The following is a 9,594-nucleotide window of genomic DNA, read 5'->3' as shown; positions in this document are numbered from 1 at the left end:
TGCTGCTGGAAGGTGACAGGAAGTAACGTCCAATGCAAGATCAAGGCTTGTCCTCGAAGCAATGCCCATAATGGAAGAGAAAAAAAAAAGAGAAAGCGGAAGAGAAATGTTAAGTCGCAAGTCCAACCTGGCCCCCAGCCTAGCCCAGCCCAAGGAAGGTAGGAGTCAAGGAGAAGAAACTAAAAGAGAAGAGCCTTGGACCACAACATTCTCCACAAGGTACACTCAACAAACTTCACCCTACTCTTGAACCAAGTTACAAAAAGAGCTTCTTAATCCCTACTTTGGCTCCTTAAAAGCTGCTATCAGTTCACTCATTAGACACATATGATTTCAGAACAACTGTAATAGTTCAAACTAGATGGCTCTTTCCTTCCTAAGGATTATTAATTAAAGAAGATCTATATAGCTCTAAGTATATGATACATAAAATAGAATACTCTGTAGAATATAAGTAACTCTTAGTTCAGTGTATTAATGAACGTCTGTAAGAAATGTGGCAATGATTTCCCTAATGGAAGAGCCTGGGGGAGGTAAATCTGTCTTCTAGGATTTCCTCCCCAGAGCTCAGAAACTCAGGTGTTGTTTTAGCTCTCCTACACTCTCTTCACCCAAGCCCGCCTTCCTGTTGGGGATCGGACCTCCCTATTGGCTCTCTCATACCTTTCAACTGCCTGCTTTGTGACATCACTCTCCTACCAAACCTACTACCACTTGGTAGAGTCTTGGGGTTTCCGTGGAGCTGTTTGGACCAGTAACCAGTGACCTCTGTACTGGACACGTGCGCCGTTCAGCTGCAGCCACTCGGACATCCTCTAGTGTTGTCTCCTCATCCCTGGTACCTGCAGTGGATGCTTCCTCTTCTCTGACCATGTCAGGTAAGAAAAGAAACTTTGGAAAGTTTTGCGTTCGATTTCTTTTGCCCCTAAATTGAGTAGGAGATTCAAAATAGCATGGAATAATGAGGGAAAGTATTGAACTACACGTCTGGAGACCTAATTTCAGTTTTGACTTTGACGTTTACTATCTGTGTGACTTTGGACAAATCACTGGCTGTCTCACAAAGCCTGTTGCTTTCCTTAACTGTTACGTTAGGATACCACGTTGGGTTGATCACTCTGATCCCCTTCTTTTCCAGTATTGAGCCTTAAAGGGTACCCATGTAGAAAACGAAATCAGACACTTCTCAAGAGTGTTTCAACAGAAACATAGAAAAGTCAGGGGACATAGAAAACTAGCAATATATACCAAGATGTTTCATCTCTAATGGTCTCCCTCCACTAGGATTTCGACTAGTTGAAAAGAGAGAATAGGGAGAGAGGATGGAGAGTACTGGGCTCTACAGGGAGGCACAGAGTCGAGCGTAAGGAAGTTTAGGATGGTTTTCATTAGCACAGGCCAACAGGCACCAAGAGATGGGAGAAAATGTAAGAATGAAGAGGGAAAGCATAGAGGAGCTCTCAAGAAAAACGGAGTTTGCAATGGAATGCTGATGGGAACCAAAGATTTTCAATTAAAGCAGAAACAGCACAGAGGGAAACCTGCTCAGAGCAGGGCAAAACCAAGTTGATGGTAGCAAACCCTTACATTAACAGACTAAGAAGGAAAGTAAGGCCAGAACAGGGGATCACCAGGAAAGGCAGCTTATCAGAAAAGTCATACTCCGTTTTCTTTCTTTTATTGCCTCTCTGAATACAGTTGGCCACTTGACAGTTTTGAATATAAACATTTTAGAAATACGTTTTAGAAATGATGCCTCCTATAAACAAGCAACCACAGTGGTTATCTAGGGGGCTGCTTTTCAGTGTTTTATTCTTTCTAATTTTTAAACTAGGTAGACATTTCACCAATTCAACATTTTAAGTGATATCTTCTAAATTGAATCAGAAGGACTATTTTCCTTGGTGTGATATGTAGGTTCTAAGGCAAGGCTGCTTTTCATTTTTACAGTTATTTCCTTCCTAACACAGAGAGCACATTGATCAACAGCCATCGTTCGCTTGTAGATCTTAGCTACCGAAGAAGAAGAAGAAGAAGAAGAAAAAGTCAAGCCCCACATCTCTAATTCCCCCCACTTAGGGAATTCCCTGGCGGTCCAGTGCTTAGGACTCGGTGCTTTCACGGCCAGGGCCACGCGGCGCGGCCAAAGAAACAAAACAAACAAACATCCACGTTTATCGAAAACCATATTGTGGAGTCCTGTGGATTTTCTTACATTTGAAAATCTTTTTTAATTGGATTCTAGGCATGATGGTTTTTTGAGGTTTTGGGATGCCATCTTCTTGGATGCTGAAGATGATTCTAATCTAAGTTCTAGGATAAATCCAAAAACCTTCCTGATACATTTTAAGCTTCCTTTCTGCTTATTATATAAGCTATATTCATTGAAATATATATTTCTCCTAGGCTTAATACCTCTTACTTGCTGGGTAAAAATATGAAGGAGCACAATAATGAAACTCTTTTACACTTATTATTTTGCTGTCTGCTTCGTACCGGTTTTCATTGAAATACTTGTCTATATGTGTTGTGGCTACCTATACATGCACATTTATTGCATTCTGTTGCTTGTTATGCATTTTTTACTGACATACCTTCTCTGTCTGTATGCATTGGCTAGGAATTCATTCACCTCTATCACCTCCATCGTGTCTTCTGGTTAATAGTATTCACTAAAATAGAGTGGGCAAAATTCACTTTCATAATATTGCATGGATAGTACAGAATGCCATTTGTTAGTAAATTCATTAGGCTTCGATACTTGCCACATACCTCAGTTTTCATTAATATCTATGGATTTCTTTTTCGTTAACGTAATATGCTTGTCATGATTTTTCTTTGTCTTTCTAGAACTTATTGTATCTTCCTCCATATAAATCATACGCAATAGATCAGCTTATTCATCTATTAATTATTACTGCTATTATTATTGGTGGTGGTGTTATAACCACTTTATAGGTGAGGAATCTGAAGTAATCAGATAACTTTTCCCTTTCCAAAAGCACTTAAGAAATCCACTTTCGGGTAATCATTTTGAGGTAGGATGAGAAACCAGGCTTGAAGAGGGCAAAAATGACTCTTTCAATTCACCAGTTGGACTGAGCTGTACGTCACCTCTAGGTAATAGCGTGGGAACTGCACAAGCAAAGGGAGACACTGAAGACGACCATGGTAACAGCCGTACTGTTTTCTAATGGACAAAAAAAATGCCTATATTATAAGTTCTATTTCTCCTGCTTTCTGGCAGTATCATGCTCAGAGTGGAGTCCTGGCAAGGAAGTCAGGATACTTAGGTTCTGAAACCTGGTAATGATACTAACATAATGAGAGAACTTGAACAAGTCAACCCGACCTCTCTGAGCCTCAGTTTCCTTACTCACGAAATGAGACTGAGAACATCGAAGTTCTCTAAGGGCCTCCTAGTTCTAAAATGCTTCCAGTCTAGGAAATAGCATAGAAGTCAATACGAGTGCAGGCTGAAGGGAAAGACAGGGCAGGGAGAAGGTTGCTTCCAGCCTAGAGAACAATCTCTGAACCACACCACTTGGCTCTTCTGCCCGTCTGTGCCCAAGATGGGAGCACAGGCAGTTAATAGAGAAGAGTGGAAAACTGCTCAGTCCTTACAGCCATCATTAACTGTCTGATTTTGGGTTTCTCAGGAAGTAGTGATAGTAGAGGTGTCCTGATAGCAAGAACCTTCAGATGATGCCGTTCCTCAAACGTAGTGAGAATTTCTCAACCTCCCTGAGTTTTTCATGACCCTCTTGTTCTTACAGAAAATTTCCAACATCCATCTCTACTTGGAACTCTAAATTCTCTGCAGCATTCTCCTCCTGTGGTGAGCAATGCAACTTCCCTAACACGAAGTGTCTGCAACTTCTCCAGAGTCTCTGCCCCTGCCGTCAGTTCGGCATCGGCTACTGGTACCCCTTTCCAGACACTCATGGGTAGTGCCTACCTTTACCAACATTCTAGCACGACTATGTTATCTGGAGTTACTGACCACAGCCAGATCTCCACTTCAGCTGCTTCCTATCCAGGTGTTCTTGAGTGGGACATCACAGCAAGCACTGAAAAGAATTCTTCTTCACTCGGAGACTTTACTCTGGCACTCACTGACCGCCACACAGCTGCCTCCTCCATGTTTCTGGCAGCCCAGTATGATAAAACTTCAGACGCCAAGAACATGGTCCCTCTACATCCATCGCTTTCTGCCAGCCTTGCTCAGGGAACACCATCTCAGATTCCAAATCAGGGGCAGAGCCGCCTGCCACTTCCCTGCCAGGAAGGAAGCCAGGTATATTACTATAACCAAGGCACACTGGGGTCTTTACTGTATGGAGAACTTGGCTCCTGCCCGCAATCCTACGGCTCGGCGTCATACACAGGAAGTCGGGCCTCTGGGCAACCAGAAATGGGAATGGGACTGAAGGAGATTCAGCCCACAAATATCCGACCACCAGCTTCCACCTCTGCAGTCTGCCACCCTGTGTCTGCTCAACGCATCACAGAAACAAGTTTTCAAGGTGAGTATAACAAACGCCAGAGAAAGTTGAAGAATGAGGTCGGCACTCAAAAATGGGGTCAAATCGACAGCTGGGAAGGGGTGTACAGGCAGGTAGAATTTAGATCCTGAGCCTTTAATAACCACTACCTTCGCTCAGTGCCCTCTGTTTTTAGACTCTCTATGAGAACACCTAGGGCTTCCCTGGTGGCGCCGTGGTTAAGAATCCGCCTGCCAATGCAATGCGGGGGACACGGGTTCGAGCCCTGGTCTGCGAAGATCCCACATGCCGTGCAGCAACTAAGCGCATGTGCCACAACGACGGAGCCTGCATTCTAGAGCCCGTGAGCCTCAACTACCGAAGCCCACGTGCCTACAGCCCATGCTCCGCAACAAGAGAAGCCACCGCGATGAGAAGCCCGCACACCGCAACCGAGAGTAGCCCCCGCTAGCCGCCAACTAGAGAAAGCCCGTGCACAGCAATGAGAGACCCAGTGCAGCCAAAAAAATAAATACGTAGAATAAATAAGTTCAAACAGTAAATAAATACATAAACATAAATTACAAAAAAAAGAACACCTAATGCAGGTGGGAAGGTGGGAGGGCCACTGTAGAGGTCATCTATGCTACATGTACAAGAACGCCGAGAGCACACCAATCGGTACCACACTTTTCACTGCTGTAGCCGATCGTTCCCCCTGTACTGCCACACTGTAGCACTCCCTTCCCTCATCTACTGCTATAGTCTCTTCGGAAGGTGTTTCAGAACTCTTGTTATGTGAGTGCCAGTTGAACTGTCCTCACTTCCTTCATTTATACCAGGATTGAAGACCTTGTGGTCCGAGATCCTGTCCAGAGAGCAAGCAGGCTAAGACTCTGTCTTTGTTGATGTATTTCATCAGCAAGGGCTCTACCCCCTCTCCTAGTTCATGGTGTGACGTGTTCTTGGCCTCTCGGGAAAGTGGGGAGAATGGAAAGGACCCTATATGAGAATGCTAGGCTTTGTAAAACATTTCAGGTTTTTAAAAATAAGACTCATTTTGTATTGGACTTATAACAGTCCTATGAAATACAAAGCGAGCCGAGAATCAGCGACAGGAAAGGCTCACCAGTAAGAATTACAACAGTCACCGCTTACCCCGTAGCATAGGGCACTGTCCATGATCCTTAAGAAGAGTTAGTAGAAATGCCTTGCCCATCTTGCCCCTGAACCCCTTGAAAGGTACACGACTGCTGTGTTGGTGTTTAGGGGGAGCATCTCACTTACCAGGGACTGACTTCTCCCTTGATCCCTTTGTAGGGATGGAGACCTCCCCCCTGGTGATGAAAAATTCCCTGGGATTGCAACCTCCAAGCCAGACGTTTTGTGTGACACAAAGTCAAGAACTCCCCAAGTCCTGCAGTAGCAGAAACAGCCACATACTTGAGAGTAACCCACCATCTGAACTTGGGGACATTTCAGTGACAGCTCCAGTCCAGAGTGCCAGGCGTCTCCTGGCCCTGCCTCCAGCTCCAAGCCAGGGACAAATAGAGAGTAAGCACGTGGATGATATCAAAACCAAGCTTTCAAAGCCTCTGGATGCCTACCAGATCCCAACAGAGAACCAAGATCCTCCACTACTCCCTTTAGGAATCCCTGATATTCACCAGCCGCTGGCCTGCACCGATCCCCTCAGCCAAGAGGAGCAGCCTGGTTCTGAAAATGCTGATCTGGGAGAGAACAGCCGGAGTCGTCAGGACCTAGGGACACTTGAAAATGGGATTGAACCTAGCAGTGGTCTTGCAGACATTACTACACTGGCGGAGGATATTCACCTTCCCCAGCTCTTTAATCCTTTGAAAGATCTTGATCAATCCCAAGGTCCCAACGTGATCAAAGCTAAAGACACCAGAGCCATTAAGGTGAATCAGGTGCAGGAAAAGCCAAGTGTCATAAAGGTTCCCTCTGATCAACCCAGGAAGAACAAACAGAAAGCCTCTGAGCCTATCAGTGGCGCTCCCAAGGCCAAAATCCAGCCAAAGAATCCAGAGTGCCTGTTAGGGGGAGAAGTGGTTATATGCCACGCTGCAGTCAGTGACAGGGCTCCTGTGAACACGGCCAAGCACTCTCAAGGCAAACCTCAGAAAGCTGCATCCAGAAAGATCAGCAAAACTAAGAGCCACGGGCAGGAAAAGACCAAAAGGACCAGAGGGAGAAACAAGGCTGAGGAGAACAAGCAGTCAGGGAACAAAGTCAAGGCAGAAGAGAAGCCAGCAATCCCCCACACGAAGCGAAAGGAACACCAAACTGAGCTTCTCCAACAGAGCTTTCAAAAGCCTCGAACCTCCCTTGGCGTGCGCATGCTGGAGTCTGTGAAGGTTCTTCATGCGCTGGGGAAGAAGAATGAGACGAAAACTGGGCGCTCTTCCTGTCGGCTCTTGGGAAAGTCAAGCAACCCCAAAGACCCCCAGCCACCCCCAGCTATCCAGCCATGGCGGCATACCCCACGTGAGGGGAAGGGTCCTGAGAAAACGCAAGTCCAAGCCCAGAAACCAGACAGCAGTGCTGAAACAGAGTGTCCGTCTCCAGCCCAGTATGAGCGGCCTCCTCCTGGGAAGGTCAAGTTGATACCTCTGCCTTTTTCTGCCTGGGACAAGCCTCAAGCTCGACCCGCTCCTCGGAGGCCACAGTCTCTGGCCTCACATCGGCCTGCTGGGGCTTACCGTGCCCAGCCTGGTTCTACTGACTCAGCTCAACCTGCTGCAGCCAATTCATCCCAGCCAGCTCCTGCCTCTTTGCCAGGCCCCGCCAAACCAGCTCAGCCAACTGTGACCAACCCAACCCAACCGGCTTGGCCCAACCATACCCAGCCTCGTGTCCCTCAGTCTGCTGCTCCTAGGCCTGCACCCTCCAAAACTTCATCTGGCGCTCCTCTCCAGCGGGAGCCTGTTCCCCCTGCTGTGAATAAGCGCCAGTCCCCACCCAAGCTCCAAACCCACTTTCTACTCCAAGACTTCAGCAAGCAACGAGTTCCATGGAGGGAACCCAACGTGCCTGAGCCAGTCATGTCAAAGCCCATCGAACAAGAGCAGAGGCCAGAGCGAGAGGCCATGAAGAGGCGGGCTCAACAACAATGGGAGAATGCTGCCGGATACACCTCTTCGGGCAAGCTGCAATTTTTCACCGAGAGGGAAAACGAAATGGAAATTGCCGACTACTACGGATACGTCAAGTGAGAGCTGCTAGGATTCTTGGTGCCACCTTGGCTACCAGCTGTTCTTCCATACACAGGTAAGACAGGTATAGAACTGAGTAAGTAAATGGAATACAATTAATAGACGAGTAACAAACCTTTCGAATTTTCAGATGCTGCTAACTGGGGCGTGAGAAAGGAAGGACTGAAAGTTGGATGGGAGAATGAAGGAAAGGGGTAAAAACTGAGCAAAGAGGAAGGAACTTGGCCCAGGGCTAGGAAGGCCAAAAGAGACGTATGGATTTAGGAAAGGAAGCAGGAGCGAGGATGAAATGGCAGAAGTAAAAAGCAGGGTCAGAGGTCTGGGTTGAAAGAACACAATTGGAGTAGAGTTGAAGGTGACAGAAGATGAGTCTAGGTTTACTAGGAGAAATAGAAAAAGTCTCTCGGGGACGCTGGCCTTAAGTCTCACAACCACCAGATAGGTATTTCAGAAAACAAGAGGTTCAGGACACATCTCTGAAAGGTCTGAGTTGCCTTATTCAGGTGTGACTGTAGTGGGGGAATAGGGAAATCTACCAGAGAAGTGGCTAGGGCTCAGAGTTATCCTAGGGGCAGCTGACGACAGGGGCAGAGCCAAGGGAACTGCTGGATCAGGAGGCCCACGAACAAAGCAGGGGCATAGCCGCCTGTCACTTCCCTGCCAGGAAGGAAGCCAGGTATATTACTGTAACCAAGGCACACTGGGGTCTTTACTGTATGGAGAACTTGGCTCCTGCCCGCAATCCTACGGCTCGGCGTCACACACAGGAAGTAGGGCCTCTGGGCAACCAGAAATGGGAATGGGACTGAAGGAGATTCAGCCCACAAATATCCGACCACCAGCTTCCACCTCTGCAGTCTGCCACCCTGTGTCTGCTCAACGCATCACAGAAACAAGTTTTCAAGGTGAGTATACAGACGGCAGAGAAAAGTTGAACAATGAGGTCAGCATTCAAAAATGGGGTCAAATCGACAGCTGGGAAGGGGTGTAGAGACAGGTAGAATTTAGATCCTGAGCCTTTAATAACCACTACCTTCTCTCAGTGCTCTCTGTTTTTAGACTCTATATGAGAACACCTAGGGCTTCCCTGGTGGCGCCTGCCAATGCAGGGGACACGGGTTCGAGCCCTGGTCTGCGAAGATCCCAAATGCCGTGCAGCAACTAAGCGCATGTGCCACGACGACGGAGCCTGCATTCTAGAGCCCGTGAGCCTCAACTACCGAAGCCCACGTGCCTACAGCCCATGCTCCGCAACAAGAGAAGCCACCGCGATGAGATGCCCGCACACCGCAACCGAGAGTAGCCCCCGCTAGCCGCCAACTAGAGAAAGCCCGTGCACAGCAATGAGAGACCCAGTGCAGCCAAAAACATAAATACGTAGAATAAATAAGTTCAAACAGTAAATAAATACATAAACATAAATTACAAAAAAAAAGAACACCTAATGCAGGTGGGAAGGTGGGAGGGCCACCGTAGAGGTCATCTATGCTACATGTACAAGAACCCCGAGAGCACACCAATCGGTACCACACTTTTCACTGCTGTAGCCGATCATTCCCCCTGTACTGCCACACTGTAGCACTCCCTTCCCTCATCTACTGCTATAGTCTCTTCGGAAGGTGTTTCCGAACTCTTGTTATGAGAGTGCCAGTTGAACTGTCCTCACTTCCTTCATTTATACCAGGATTGAAGACCTTGTGGTCCGAGATCCTGTCCAGAGAGCAAGCAGGCTAAGACTCTGTCTTTGTTGATGTATTTCATCAGAAAGGGCTCTACCCCCTCTCCTAGTTCATGGTGTGAAGTGTTCTTGGCCTCTCGGGAAAGTGGGGAGAATGGAAAGGACCCTATATGAGAATGCTAGGCTCTGTAAAACA

This window comes from Balaenoptera borealis, assembly GCF_965194805.1.
Source record: "Balaenoptera borealis genome assembly, contig: HAP1_SCAFFOLD_1964, whole genome shotgun sequence".
NCBI lineage: Eukaryota > Metazoa > Chordata > Mammalia > Artiodactyla > Balaenopteridae > Balaenoptera > Balaenoptera borealis.
Note: the sequence above shows the minus strand (reverse complement) of the source record.